Genomic DNA, 15,801 nt, shown 5'->3' with positions numbered 1-15,801 from the left:
CTGGGGCTTGGGAAAGCCAGCCTCTGATCCCCTCTCCCCAAGAGGGTTAGCATTCCAAGGAGGGCAAGTAAAACAACTGAAGCCAGCCTCTGCACAGGTGCCTCTGTGACCTACCTTTACTTACGAATCCACACGCAAGGGCTGACCATGATTCGGCCCAAAAATCCCTGTATGTGAAGAAAAAATGAAAGGCCTCACATAATGAATTGATATAGATTTTCATGTCTGCAAAAAACTTAGGGCCTGATCCAAAGTCCATTGACACAAAACAGGAGTCTTTCATTGACATTGATTGGACTTTCAATTAGGCCCACCGCAGAGCCAGTTGTCTTAACCATATAGAGCAACCGTGGAGAGGAACTGAGAAACTCGGAAAGAATCTGTATTCAGATAGCTATATTTGTAATCATGCATTATCATTTATAAAACACCAACAGTCTGCAAGGATCCTCCAAGCTAAGTACCATAAAAGACTGCCACAACTAGGTCAAAATGGGGAAAATTTGGTGGTATTTTTCCACCCACCAAATAAGTTCCACCCATATGAGTAGTAAAATAAAATGCTGCTCAAAGTAGATTGTGCAGATGTTCAAAATACAGTTGTGCAAATAGCCTAGTGGAACTCAGAGAGCTGATCTGAGCTTCCCCTCAGTGGGGCTTGAACCTGCCAGGGGCTTTGGTAATCTGCTTAGACTTGGCTCTTTCTCAATTAGGCAAAATTAAAAAGTAGTAGTATGTACTTCCCAAACACCATCCACTAGTAGCACCAAAATGAGGTCTCATAAACATCTGTAAGCCTCCCTCTTGTCTCTTGTATGAGAAATGAAATAGGTAACAATAGTTGACATTTAAATCATCATCACTAGGAATCTGAGCTAATGTCCTCATTGAGAAGAACGGGGCAGTTCTTGCCTCTCTGAGCTGTTGTTCCAGGCTCTCAGCAGACTCATCCAGATATATCTAATTTAGTTTTGCTCAGTGCACAGGTCTGACTTTTTCTGCACAATCGTAACAGCTAAAGACTTTTTTTTAAAAAAAAAACAACTTCAAAGCTGAGGTTCTGGAAAGTAAGATAAATTGCTTCCATGCAGTGCAGGTACGCTGTACCACTTTGCACCAGCCGTATCTGAGTCCTGCCCAAATGCATTGGAGTAGGGTCTTCATAAATAAAATGTATTAATATTAAACAAATATATCTAAATTTGACAGTTTTTTAATTTTGGGTTTGATATATAAAATCCCAGACCCACACAGTGTGGTACTCTGTCCTCCTCTACTTGTGGCTGGGCCACATATGGAAGTTGAAGTGTCAGTTACAGCCTTGGCTAACAGAGTTGGGAGTGGGACTCATGTTTTCAGTTCAGAGGTCCCATCTTCAGTCTCTGCAGCGGATGACCCACCCAGACAGCTTTTCTTTATATATATTTCAGTCTTTTAAAGAGGCATCTCATTCCAAAATTATAAGATTTAAGCATGCTTTTGCAGTTAACTTAAAAGGCTATGACAGCAAATTTTGATGCTTTTATTTTTTATTGTAGAAAACCTCTTATAGTAATTTTTTCTTAATCCCACAACACATTTTTTAAAGAATGTCGTGTTTACTGCTGCACAGACAGAAATGCTAGCTGATAGTACAGTGATGTCTCCTCCAGACAAATTGGCATTCATCATTCGAGCAGAAAAATAAATTAAGTGCAACATTTAGATTCTCTACATGATGCTGTTAAAAAGCAACAAAAAGACAACAAATCTTATGTCAACTATTGAATATAGAAATGGGATAATTGAGGAAAATGAATTGCCTACATTTGTACAGTCATATAATTCAGTATGTACGTAGAAGTACGAGAGTTTAATAGTTTTTGTGGGGATTAGCATTATGCTTTAAAAAATTTGGGATCTGCTTTATAAAAGACAATTTTAATGAGAGTACCAGCCAATTTAAATAATTTAATTAAATAATGTAATAAATTAGAGTAACAGTGTTATTAGCACTGAAAATTTAATGATGATTAATTTTGTTTTGCTTCAAACTGTTAAATTATAATAAAGCTATATCTCACATTTCTATAATGTCATCAACACTTCAACCTCTGCAACAGCAAAGTACAGGAATTGAAGAGTATTGTATCCATCTGAAACGGGCGGGGGGAATTATTTTACAATGCACTCCATTACTGAGTTTTCACGTATTCGGTCTTGATCTTGCAAACACTTACTATGGAGCATAGTGCTTATTATCACAAGTAGTCTCACTAACTACAGTCATCATCATCAGATATTTTACATCACCCCAAAAGTATGCTAGTTGCCTATCAAAAAATAGAAAAATATACAATTTTGAGTAGTTCAAATGATTTCTTCTGATGTGCACTGCTGTGTCAATACTAAATTTCATTTATCACTGTGCTGCCCATTCACTTAGCTACGTTTAGAAGTTCCTCACTCCGGCCTATCCTATTTAATTTTGTGTCATTTTGTAAGTTTTGTCACTGTTCAGCCTCTTTTCCAGATCACTGATAAATATATTCCACACTGATCCTAGTACACAACCATGGGCCAGCCCCACAATTAACCTCTATCTCTCTGAAAACCCATCACTTATTCCTACCCTGTGTGGTTGTGGTGGTGGCCATATGTCCTTGACCAGGGGTTCTCAAACTCCATTGCACCGCAACCCCCTTCTGACAACAAAAATTACTACATGACTCCAGAGAAGGGATTGGAGCCTGAGCCTGCCCAAGACCACCTCCCTGGGTGAGGGGCCAAAGCCAAAACCCGAGCCCCAGGCCAGCAGCGCAAAGCTGAAGCCTGAGGGCTTCAGCCTCAGGCAGAGGGCCTGCAATTTGAGCCCTGCTGCCCAGGGCTGAAGCCAAAGCCTGAGCCCCACCACCCAGGGCCGAAGCCAGCCCTGACAACCCCATTCAAACAGGGTTGCAACTCACAGTTTGAGAACTGCTATCCGAGGCATAACTCTGACCCCTGATAGTGAGAAGCAGCCACCTCGCCGCCAGCCTCTGATAGGACTGACAATTTTAACGGGCAGAAACTGCTTTCACAGCTTTGGGAGGGCTGTGGAAAATTTGTTTCACCTGCTTCCCCACCAACTTCATCCATCCCTGACCACCATAATCGCATCACTACTCATAACACCAGCCTGATGGTTTTGGGCAGGGTTAAGCCACGTGATTTTTGGAATAAATCCCCAACTTAATTGACTTATTTTATCTGAGGAGTATGTGATCCCGCTGCGGAATTTGAGCCCAGTCGCTCCTTCCTTTCCATCCTAGCAATCAGCTCACGGGGTTTGCATTGGGGTGCATCGCTTTCTGTTTTCAAGGCTTTTGGCAGCACAGGCTGGGGCATGTAATCAGCAGTGCTCTGCACGGCTACAGCTATAGTATAACACTTACTGAGTGCACTAACAAAGCTGATATAGTTGCCAACATCTGAAAAGTGTGCAGGGACAATTGTCCAAATAAGCCAGAGGTCTGGGAGATGCCAAGCCCCTAGCCACTGGAGGGTTGTATGTGTATCCTGGGGAATTTTAGGTTATTTGGATGTGAATATCGTAATTATATAAAGGTTGAGGTTCACAATTATCAGAATTTGTGGAGCATATACAATGGACAGAAACTCCCAATGCGTACAACATTCTGTTCCCAATGATATGGTCTCTCATCTGCAGCGTTCTAGGGAGGAAGGACAGAGAACCTCAGTGACGCGTTTCATCCCCTTCCATTGGCATCTTCCACGTGAGGCTGGAAATCCTATTACTCCCCTCTGCCACCTTTAAAAGACATCTCTCCTCTTCTCTCATCCAGGGGATAGGCACTTCTCCTGTACTGTTTCTCCACTAGGGGCTTTGGACTTTTCACCTCTTTATCTATCCTGTGGGATTGAGGAACTGGCATTTGCACTGTCTCCATCTACCCACTTTCCCCTTGTCAAATTCTACAACTTTGTCCTCTTACCTCCTGTATCCGTCTATTTCTTCCCCTATCTCTCCATGCCCTTTTACTTTCCCTTTAGCCTCATCTCCGTGGCTCTTGATAGTCCCACCCTCAATATTTCAGGTGCAGTACAGCTCAAAACAATCTATTTATGTAGCTCCTGACATTTTCACATGTGGCATATACAGGTGGCATAAATCCACAGTTGATGCCTGTGTTCCAAATGTTCTCAACAGAGAAACTCAAACCTAAGAAAGTTCAAGTTAACACTCTTTTGGACTGGCAAGTGACTCTGACAGTGTACTCCCTCCTTTGCCACCAAGAACCAGTCATTTTATGAGCAGGAAAGAAGGTGACAAATGTAGTAAGTGGCAAAGGTAAGTAACATGATGCATTATCACTACTTAGCAGTAGTACATTCAGTCAGAATTGGAAGCACAACAAACTTGATAGGGAGGAGAAAGGTTGTACTAGCGAGGTAAGTGTGACAGAATAAGTGGATCACAGAGGCTGAAACTGGGAAGCTCCAACCAGAGACAGACACACATACACACAGACACAAAGATAGAGGTAGGACAACAAAACGTGGGGGCCTCAAAGACATAGGACTCAGAAAATAGAGAGACCATGCTTTGGTGGGTCTAGAAGGCAGAAAAAAATAACCCTGGAAGCATGTGTATGAAAATTTTCCTTCATAACTATAGTTTATCATACGCTACATAAACTCCTTTCAACACCACTATGGAAAGGTTAGCCTTACAAAGTTTATTCTGTTTTGAAACGTTCTACCAGTTCAGTAATGTTCTCTATATTTAAAATTCTTTCTGAAAATTGAAGAGATGATTTCATAAGTGTGATCACCATAGCTATAGTGTCTGGCAAAGCTGACACCTTCTAAATATATTAACAGAATGCAGGATTTCTGGCTTTTACATACACCTATTAATTTGACATACATACAGAAGCCTACGTTAGCCATCTCACTGCCTATGTCCGGGGCAATGCCTTAGTGAAAAGCCCTGCCAATCTGCCACCCTCAAGGGCTAGGACTATCACAGGAACTTTTTTCTATAAGCTCCACCTTGCATATTAGTTTCTGACTAGCAATTGTCTCAAACTTGATGCTGTTTTACTTGTTGGAGTGGAGGAGGAACTCCTGTTTCTTCATCCTTTTCTAGAGCTGCTCAGTTGCTATGTTGGGTAATTCTCTGCTCAGCTCTACAGATGGCTGAATGATATTTTGGTAATAACTGATTCAATGACTTTTTTCTGTCAATGTTGAATAATTCAATTTTTTTCCTTCTTATTTGACCAGCTCCACTATGCACAAATTGCCCTGCGACTGTGCCTTTTATTAGGCTGTGCTGGACATCACTCCTGTTTGCCTACCTCATCCTAGAGAGTATACATAAACCACCTCTTGCCAACACCTGCCCACTACGAGTTCCATAGCCACTTGCCTGATGCACTGTGTGACTGGGGTGGAGATTAGAACTGCTGCTTGCTTCCTATGTGTATTTTCTCCTTGTTCACAGGCACATTTCCAGCCGTTGCCAGCAGGTACAAGATTGTCCCCACAGTGCACTGTTTATTCTTCTAACTCTTAGTCAGACAGCCTGACTAAAAGCCTAACGCATCTCCCATTAAAGTCAATGGAAAGACTCCTATTGACCTCAATGGGAGAGTAGCTGTCCATGAATTTTGTTACTCAGTTTTAAATGAATAACACTGTAGTTTTCCTTGCTTGAAGTTGATCATCATATTGTAATTTAATTTATTGTGAATGAAAAATAATTGGCTGGTAAATTTGAACATTTTCCTTAGCATGTAAAACTGACTTTTGTAGTGCAGAGAACTGTGTTGAGAAGCTTCTATATAACTGGAATACAGCACAGCCAGCAGCTGTTGTTCAAAAGGCCTGAGGAAAAAACCCCAGACACTTATAATAATTCATCTGACCTACATATTTTTGTTACATGATATAAAATATATTTAGCAGCCAATTTGCCAACTTTCTTTTGCCTTAATATAACACTGATTATTAACAAAAATATATCACATATGTAATTCTTATGTTTAACATTGTAATTAACTGCTGTTCTTTAATAGTCTGTATATATCATTCACCATATATTTGAACTCTAGATGTTGAAGACAGATGGACCAGCAGATGGACCTTGGACAGGATTGGGTAAAATGTCAGTGATAAAATAACAAAATGAAACACAGTAGATTGAAGAGGGCATTCAGCTGAAAAGCTTGTCTGCAGAAATGGGTTTTATTCAGATTCATTAAAGTCCACATCAACTAAACAGTTTTGACATTTTCTGTTTAGCAAATCTTGAACTCATGCAGCCTTCGCTAACTCTTTTGCAGATTCTTTTGGTTGAATTTTCAAAAAAGTGACCTCTATTATTATGTTTGCACCTATTAGCCTGCACAAAAAAATCTTAAAACATTTGCACATGCAAATAGGTAATTGTATGCCCAGGCACCAGATTTGCACTTGTGATTTGCATACACATATTCAGATTTTGAGTATACAAGTCAATGTGTGTGCAAAATTTAGGGGCTGGCTAAAAAAAATAGCACTCAAAGATAAGCATGAAAGCGGACAGCCCGTTAATTTCTGAGTGATCCTAAGGTGACTTAGGCCTCTGATTCTGCAAAGACTTTGTATGTACTCAACTTTACTCATGAGAGCAATTGTATTGACTTTAATTGGACTAGTCTTGTGAGTAAAGTTAAGTGCATGTGAAAATCTTTGCAGGATCATACCTGTGGCATGATATGTATTTTTTTTTCATTAAACGTGCATCAGGAAGCAAGGCAGGATGGGGCTAAGGTAGATTCTAAGCAGATGCCCAGCAATGACATACAGAGAGTTAACTTACACGGTAATACCACCAGGATAATATTTTCCTGATTTTATAAAGTTGTTAGTCTATTCTTTGAGAAAAATGAATTTCAGCATGATTCTTTACCATTGTCAAATGACTGAGATTTAGGTACACACAGAAATATTTATGATCTCAAGCACAAGTAACAAATCTTTGGAGATACAGGGAAAGATCATTTTTCACAAGGCTACTAGTTGCCATGCATTTAACAGGTGAAGAGACAACAAATACTTTCTTCTAGGGGGCTGGGAAATAGAAAACAATTTTTGTGGAAAATTTGGCAAATTTGAAATCATTTTCCATTTTATGGAGTTTTTAAATGATTGTTTCATTTCCCAAATATTCTTCCCTTCAATTTGGACATTTGAGATCAGGAAATATTTGAAATAAAAATGTTTTACTATTTGACACGATTTTATTTTACTATTTAGAAGCTTTGTGTCCTTAGGATTGCACCCTAAATAAATAGCATAAACTCTTTATTTTTATACATTTGCAATCACTCGGTCAATATTTTTGTCACCATTTTGTTACCACCCTGTAAATCAAACTTCTGAGACCAAATTAACTGAAATCACTAGAGTTACACTGGTATGAGCTCAGAATCAGGAACCTTTTTCAGTCTTTGGGGTATCCTTGGGTCACGTTTTCAAGCATTTCTCTACAACCATGAGGGCTAGAAACTTACCTTTTTTAAAAAATGAATTCTCACATTCACAGGACTGCAGGTGGCTTTAAGAAAACCACCAAATAATGTGAGACTCAGGATAATATTATGAGTTGGCAACACTATTAACTCTAGCAGCTTGTATGTAAACATTACAATACAGTTTTTTTAGTACCTGTATATGGAAGAATTGGCAATATCTCACTTTTATAAGGTGATGCTTAGACCAAGAGAACCTATGATGTTCTACAGGGGGAGAAGAGAAGACTTTTTATAATTAAATCTCCATTTTGGCTGCATGTTGCATTCAGAGCTGAATGTTACTATCCCAAAACTGGCTTCACTCCACAACCCTAGCCACCACCTTGAGCTTTCTGCATGACGTACCCAATGATTGGATTAAAAATGACTCAAGCGGCCTGTCCAGATTTCTTATTGAATAGCTGGACCAGATACAGAAGCCAGATCTACAGGGTTCTACAGCAGGGAAGAATATCATTTCCACCGAATATAGCTACGAGTTATTAGCTTCCTCCCGTAAAAAGTTCTGGCACCTCATATCATTCTAAATTAAATGAGAATGCAAACAACAGTAGGATTTTCAATCTGTAAATCACAGAACCATACTAGAGGAACTAATAGGATTTGAACATGACTCATGAGTTGCATTTTGAAGTTCCTGATTATTATTTTGAAATGTCACATTTCTTTGCAGCATGGAAGGAATTACAATCTTAAAGACCTTTAGCTTTAGGTAACAGCCCAATTTAGGAAAATACCCACTGAAACTTTAACATGATGTAGAGAGACTTAAAACAATGCAGGAATGTAATAAGCCAAAGTAATAACTTTTTTTTGAAAATTTTTATAAAAAATGTAGATTTATAGTAAAAATATAGCCATGTTTATTTACAATGTAGATTAATAGTAATATAGCATATACTTAAAATGTAGATTTATGGTAATGAATAAGGCTGTCACATTACTATGATTTATGTAAGGAATTTTTTTTATAAACCCTGTAACTATCATACAATGTGTGTGTCCATTGTGTATTTGTGTGATGGTTCTCATGGTCTTCAAGGGACTGTGAGTCACCTTGTTACCCCATGCCCCCAAGACTTGCTTGAGGTAACTGGGTGAATGGATACAAAATGCTTCTCCTCACCCTGTTATACTGAAACAATCTTTTGTCTTTATTCATCAACACCACCATCTCATCTCTGACATAATGTTCCTTTCATACCTCAAGGAGCTTTGCCTGTCTACAGTTGCCTCTGATGGGTTTCCATTGGCTGTTCTGTGATGGGGCAATGGTAGATAACTGAGCCTTGCATACGCTAGCTAGCCAGGGAGGGGTAGCAATTCCCTCCTGCATGACTAGGCTGTCACCAATTAATATCACTTTCTAGTGAATCCCGTTAATCTTAAGGGCATACACTTCAATATAGTTACATTATTCCTTAAATATTACCCATGCACACATCACACCACAGCTATAAACATCGATAAATTGCAAGTTTTCAGTGGAGATCTTGCATGTTGCCCTTTATGGACAAATACCCTGTAAGAAATGTATTTGATGCAGTGAGTTTATCAGGTCTGAGATGAGAGTTGTTTGCAAAGAACAGTGGTCTTGTGTGTCACAATCTGTCACACAATCTCAGTCGTGTCTCTGATTTCCTATATTTGATAATGAAAATGGTTAATAATTTTTGGTAATCACTGTTAATGGGACCCAATATTAGAACTATGGAACGTTGTCTAGTAGTGCCAGCAGTTCTCAAGTGAGTAGAATAATAGATTCTTGGACATTAATAACCAAGTAGTCTTAGCTATTAGCTATAAAGCAGAAAGGCTGTCCCCTCAGCCATCCACGGAGTGTGCACACCTACTGCACGTTTTGAAAATAGAAAATCCTCTGGTTAGCTTGCCTCATGGAATTAGCACAGAAAATCATGGCTCTAGCTTTCAGACCACAGAAACCTCATATAGATATAAAATTATGCTAATTTGATATTTTAATCCCAACAGGTTTTTATATAAATTGTAGGGATTAATATATCAAATTAGCATAATTTTATTCTTCATTGTTTAGTTAAAGGCCCCGCTGGTTTATTTGGGGTTGTTTCTTACAGTGAGCATTACACCCCATAGTAATAAGCAAATGGCACTACTAATCAAACCCATAAGGTAATTCTGACATAGAGATGGTAAATGCTGATTATCAAATTCATTTTATTAGTGAAGGTACCACATTATCTCTGCTGGCTTAGCAGTGAGGCCGAACACATTTCCATTGCTTAAACAACAATTCGAAAGCACCTAATTGATTTGGAGGCTAAGTTCCATTGACCTTCAAAGAAACTTAAGTGCCTAGATCCCTTTTGAAAAATGGGATTTAGGCCTCATCTAGACAGGGCGTCAAGCCAGGATGTGAATGACTCTACAGCATACCAGCTTGCCGTGAACCAACATCCTGCATAGACACTGACACAGTGCAGTGGAAGTCCTGGAATGTGGCCCAGGACAGTCAGTGAACCGCAGCAGTGTCCACATGAGGACATTATGTAGCAAACTAGTGCACTGTAGATTCATACCTTGGCATGTTACTCAGTAACTTGCCATGTAGAAAAGCACTAGCAAAGGTTTTCAGGCGTAGCTATACAGCTTTAATTCTCCTAGTGGAGGTGCAGTTTACACTGGCAAAAAGGTGCACTCAGGGCCGGCTCTACCTTTTTTGCTGCCCCAAGTGGCAAAGCAAAGAAAAAATAAAACAAAACAGACACTGATGTGCCGCCGAAGAGGAAAAAGTGAAGAAGCTGCCGCCGAAGTGCCGCAGAGAATCCAAGCGCCGCCCCAAGAGCGGTCGGAGCGCCGCCCCAGGCACCTGCTTCCTTAGCTGGTACCTAGAGCCGGCCCTGGGTGTGCTCATTTGCCAGTATAATTGCATCTACACTAGAAATTTTGCTGGTATAAAAATGTCTTAAAAACCATCACACCACAAACCAACATTACAATACCAGCAAAAGGGTAAAATCTGGCTTCAGGCACTTCTGAAAATTTTACCCTAGCTGTAATTTCTAGTATAAAAACAGAAATGGACCATGTTTTGGTAGGGTTTAGAGACAGCTCCAGATTCAGATCTGAATCTGGAGCTGAACTCTGCATCTTGAGCCAATTAACATTGTATACAGCCTTTTTTCTTCCTACAGAATTCTTTACACCCTTTATGCAGGAATTACAAACTACCTAGCGGTAACTCCTCATCACCACTGAAACATCTGCCTAAGGTTGAATAGTGAAACTGTTCAACAGCACCCAGAAACATTATACAGTTATTTAGGTCAGGGAGAGAAGTAGAACACAACACACAGCTGAAAGTGTAGGAGTAATTTAGATAGGCATGGTAATAATTACTCAATTTGGAAGGCAGCCAGGAGAATGGGATTAACACACTACTTGTAGGAAAGGGCAATGAGACCTTTAATTACCATAAGAGCCGAACATTAGTGATGTGAGAATATTCTATTATTTGGATCTTCATATATGGGGATGTTAGCACTAGGGAAATATTCAGACCCCCAAATATGAACAGCATCCAACTGATTTGAGTCCCATTTCTCTCCAGCAGACCTTCCCTTCTTCCCACACTCCACTCCAAAACCTCAAGAAAGGGCAATCTGCAGAGCCAGTGGCAGGAAGGGCCATCACGTGTGGATACACAAGCACCCACCCTTTGCACGCCTTTGTATCCCCATCTGAGCGTGCACCTACTACCCTCCCATCTGCTATCCTACTGTGATCTCACCGTGCATACCTCAAATGATTAATTGAGGGTCAATCACTGCTTGCCATCTAGTGACTTATATATAACATCTCCCCCCTCCCCACCAGCTTCGGAAACCCTACCTGCCAGTGACAAACCTGGTGATTCTTCTACCCTCAGAACAAAACATTCTCACGTGCCCCTTATGTCAGTTGCCTCTAACTCAAGTGTTTTCCATCATATACAGGGTTTAGTTTGGTTCAATGGCTCTCAGCACCCCCACTATGCAAATTGTTCCAGCACCCCTGGCCAGCAGTTCACTCTGCTTATGGTTGGAGGAACAACAAAGTACATTCAACAGTGTGTTCCACCATTGCTATCAGGATTCTTGTAGCAGAGCATGCACTGTACAATGTCTCTCTTTTCTATCAGTGCTGGAGGGAGAGTTGAACTTGGCCTACAGTGCATAAGGCAGCACTGCAGAGGTTAAGTAAAACAAAAACACACAGGGACAGATTCTGTTCAGTAACACCCGTGTCATAAGTATAAAGGGAAGGGTAAACCCCTTGGAAATCCCTCCTGGCCAGGGGAAAGCTCCTCTCACCTGTAAAGGGTTAAGAAGCTAAAGGTAACCTCGCTGGCACCTGACCAAAATGACCAATGAGGAGACAAGATACTTTCAAAAGCTGGGAGGAGGGAGAGAAACAAAGGGTTTGGGTCTGTCTATATTCTGTCTTTTCCGGGGATAGACCAGGAATGGAGTCTTAGAACTTTTAGTAAGTAATCTAGCTAGGTACATGTTAGATTATGATTTCTTTAAATGGCTGAGAAAAGAACTGTGCTGAATAGAAAAACTATTTCTGTCTGTGTATCTTTTTTGTAACTTAAGGTTTTGCCTAGAGGGGTTCTCTATGTTTTGAATCTGATTACCCTGTAAGGTATCTACCATCCTGATTTTACAGGGGGGGATTTCTTTATTTCTATTTACTTCTATTTTTATTAAAAGTCTTCTTGTAAGAAAACTGAATGCTTTTTCATTGTTCTCAGATCCGAGGGTTTGGGTCTGTGGTCAGCTATGCAAATTGGTAAGGCTTTTTATCCAACATTTCCCAGGAAAGGGGGGGGTGCAAATGTTGGGAGGATTGTTCATTGTTCTTAAGATCCAAGGGTCTGGGTCTGTAGTCACCTAGGCAAATTGGTGAGGCTTTTTACCAAACCTTGTCCAGGAAGTGGGGTGCAAGGTTTTGGGAAGTATTTTGGGGGGAAAGATGTGTCCAAACAGCTCTTCCCCAGTAACCACTATTAGTTTGGTGGTGGTAGCGGTCAATCCAAGGGCAAAGGGTGGAATATTTTGTACCTTGGGGAAGTTTTGACCTAAGCTGGTAAAGATAAGCTTAGGAGGTTTTTCATGCAGGTCCCCACATCTGTACCCTAGAGTTCAGAGTGGGGGAGGAACCTTGACAACCCGTGAGACCCCTCTGAAGTCAATAGGGTACCAAGGATTGAATGCGGCTGCTAATTGTAGGTGCTCATTGACAGGAAGGCATAAAAGTCATTAGTATTAGTCACACAACTATACTGAGGGAGGAATATACCCATAGTGTCATTCATAGAATTCCTCTGATGTTTGATAACATCTCTAAAAATTTATGAGAACTGTAGGCTGTTTCCCTAAAAATAGCATCTTCTGCTTTGCTATCTTCCGCAGTAGCTGACAGGATTAAATATATGATAATTCCAAGGAGACCTCTTCATTTGCATTTAGTCTAATTCTTAGAATGGAAATTTGGTCAGGTTTTTAGAAAGTCTGATCCAAAAAGGATGATGAAGTTAGTGTATTATGTAGCAATCTCTCCCTGTGGACACAGAAATAATCAAATTGGTAGTTGTGTAAAGAGAGGCAGTGACCTTTCTTTTATAAATGTGAATTATTCTTTATTATTTTTATATACTACAATAACACCTGGAGGCTCCAACCAAGATAGGGCCTCACTGGGCAAGGGACTGTACAAATATGTAATGAGAGACTCTGTCCCAAAGAGCTTGCAACCTAAGTAGAAAACACAGACAAACTGGAGGAAACAGAGGAGCAAAATAACCTCTCCAAAGTCTCACAGAAGGTCAAATGATGGAGCCAGGCTCAGAACTCACTTCTTCTGAGTAACAATCCAGTGCTCAATCAACTGGACTACACAGGCTCTCCATTAGTCAGAATTGTGTACTCGTGTACCCTATATTTCTCTCATGGGTAACACTCCCAGTGAAGTCTGACACCTGTGAAAGTTAACTGGAATTTAATCCTCAGCAAGGAGTGCAGGATCAAACCCTGAGAACACTATATCATTTGAATTCATTACCTCTGGCTAATATCTTGGATCAGATATCTGCTTCTTTAAATGATTAAAGTTCAATTGTCATAGTTGCCATGCGTGAAAGCATTTGTTGGGATTTTGTCATGCAAGAAACATTTGCAAGGATTTTTAATATCCTTGGCCAGATTGCTGTCTGTGCATATTTGTTATTCCCACATCTTGACTTTTAATAAAAATGGCTAAGCCACTACATCTGCATAAGACAGAGACAACCTGTTTTTGACTTTCATTCATTATTAATGAATAGGATGTCCAGTTATTTATTAGAACTTTATCCTTTTCACTTGTACACATCTCTCTTTTCCTTTTATACACACAAAATGAACCACCCTCACACAATGATAATTATGGAATAATCTTACTTTTAGTTCTGTGTACCCATGTGTTCTGAAATGGCTTTTTCTTAGTAGAGGATTTAGGATACTCACATACATTTTGAAACCATATTAAGTTTTTGTTGTCCCCCAGCCCAGTTATTTACTTACAAGCCGGGAACAGGATTCATAAATAAGATTAGACTTCTGTTAGTACTGAGAATATGATCAATCATAGCACTTGTCTTTGCTACAGTACACAAGCACTGGCTGCTTCATCTCATTTTCATACACATTGTGCACTCATTTAAATGTAGGACACGTTGATGCCTGGCACACATGAAGGGACTCAAGATTTTTATATTTTGTAGGGCCAGCTCCTCAGGGGGTGTAAATCAGAGTAGTGCTGTTGATTTCATTGAAACTCTGCTGATTTACACCAGCTGAGGATGTGGCTCAATATTTTTGTTTTTAAAGACATTTAAGGATATACATTGTTCTATAGTGGTCACAATGTATTTTGGACATTTTCTGATATACAAATCAAGGCCCTAAACCTGCAGTAAGCTCTATGCAGTCAGACCTCAGTGCCTGCTCAGAGTCCCATTGACTTTCTTCAGGCTCCATGTGGGAACAAGAGTCTAACTGCGGGGAGCTGCTCCATGTGGACATGGCAGGGCCAGATTCATCCATTATTGGACCCTGGGCAAACCCCTGACCTGTCCATTCCACGAGGGCTCCCTACCTCCCCTCTTCTGGCCAGCTTTCCTATGCCACAAATCCCCATACTTGTAGCTGGTCTTAATGCTGATGCTGAGCAAGTCCTGCAGGCAGAGCAGAAGGGACACAAGCTGTTGGAACCAGGTGAAAGCCAGGGCAGGCCCTTACAGGGCCTAATTTGAGTGAGTGGCATTATGACATGGTACCTCGGGTCAGAGCAGCACTCAGGTTGACCCCCTCCCCACAAACTGGGCCCTAGGCATGTACCTCGGCTGCCTATGCCTTAATCCAGCCTGCCACGTGAAGAAACAGATCTCATCCTGCAGGATTGTTCACCCAGAAACTACAGAGGAAGGATGGTCCAGGTTAGGGTGCTAGCCGAGGCTGTGGGAGACTTGCAATCCGAGCTCTGCCCTAGTCTTCCTGCATGGCCCTGGGCAAGTCACTTCATCTCTTTGTGCCTCAGTTCCCCATCTCTAACAGCACTGCCCCACCTCCCTGTGGGGTTATGTGGCTAAATACATTACAGACTGTGAAATGCTGAAGTACTATAGTGATGGGAGCCGTAAGTTCTTCTGATAAAGAGATGGCAATTTTCACAAGGCTAAATTCGCTTATAATTCTAAAAATAAGAAAACCTAAAGTGTTGTGCATATTGCTGAAAACAAGTTACATTGTTACCTTCCCTCCTTCCTTCCTATTCTCAGCCTGATGTCACCCCACCCTGTGCCTTGTATCTAAAATATGTGATAAATCAGGACCATTATGAAGAGAGAGGAATAAAAAACTATTTGGATACTAAAAAAAGAGTAAATGTAGTGTGATTTGGTGTCTTATAAATCAATCTAATCTTCCTGAAGAAGGGCAGTCTAGCAGATAAAGTACAGGACCAGGAGTCAGAAGAGCTGGCTGTTTCTGGCTTGAGCACATACCTTTGTGTGGTCTTAGGTAAGTTGCTTCAGGCTGTTCTAACCACAGATTTTGTACCAACTTTAATTACATTGATTTCAAAAACAATATAGTAAATATGGTGCAACCACCTAGTGTGGACACAATTATACCAGTATAATGGGGCTTTTATTACCATAACTTATTTCTGTACATTT

This window comes from Lepidochelys kempii, chromosome 9 (assembly GCF_965140265.1).
Source record: "Lepidochelys kempii isolate rLepKem1 chromosome 9, rLepKem1.hap2, whole genome shotgun sequence".
NCBI lineage: Eukaryota > Metazoa > Chordata > Testudines > Cheloniidae > Lepidochelys > Lepidochelys kempii.
Note: the sequence above shows the minus strand (reverse complement) of the source record.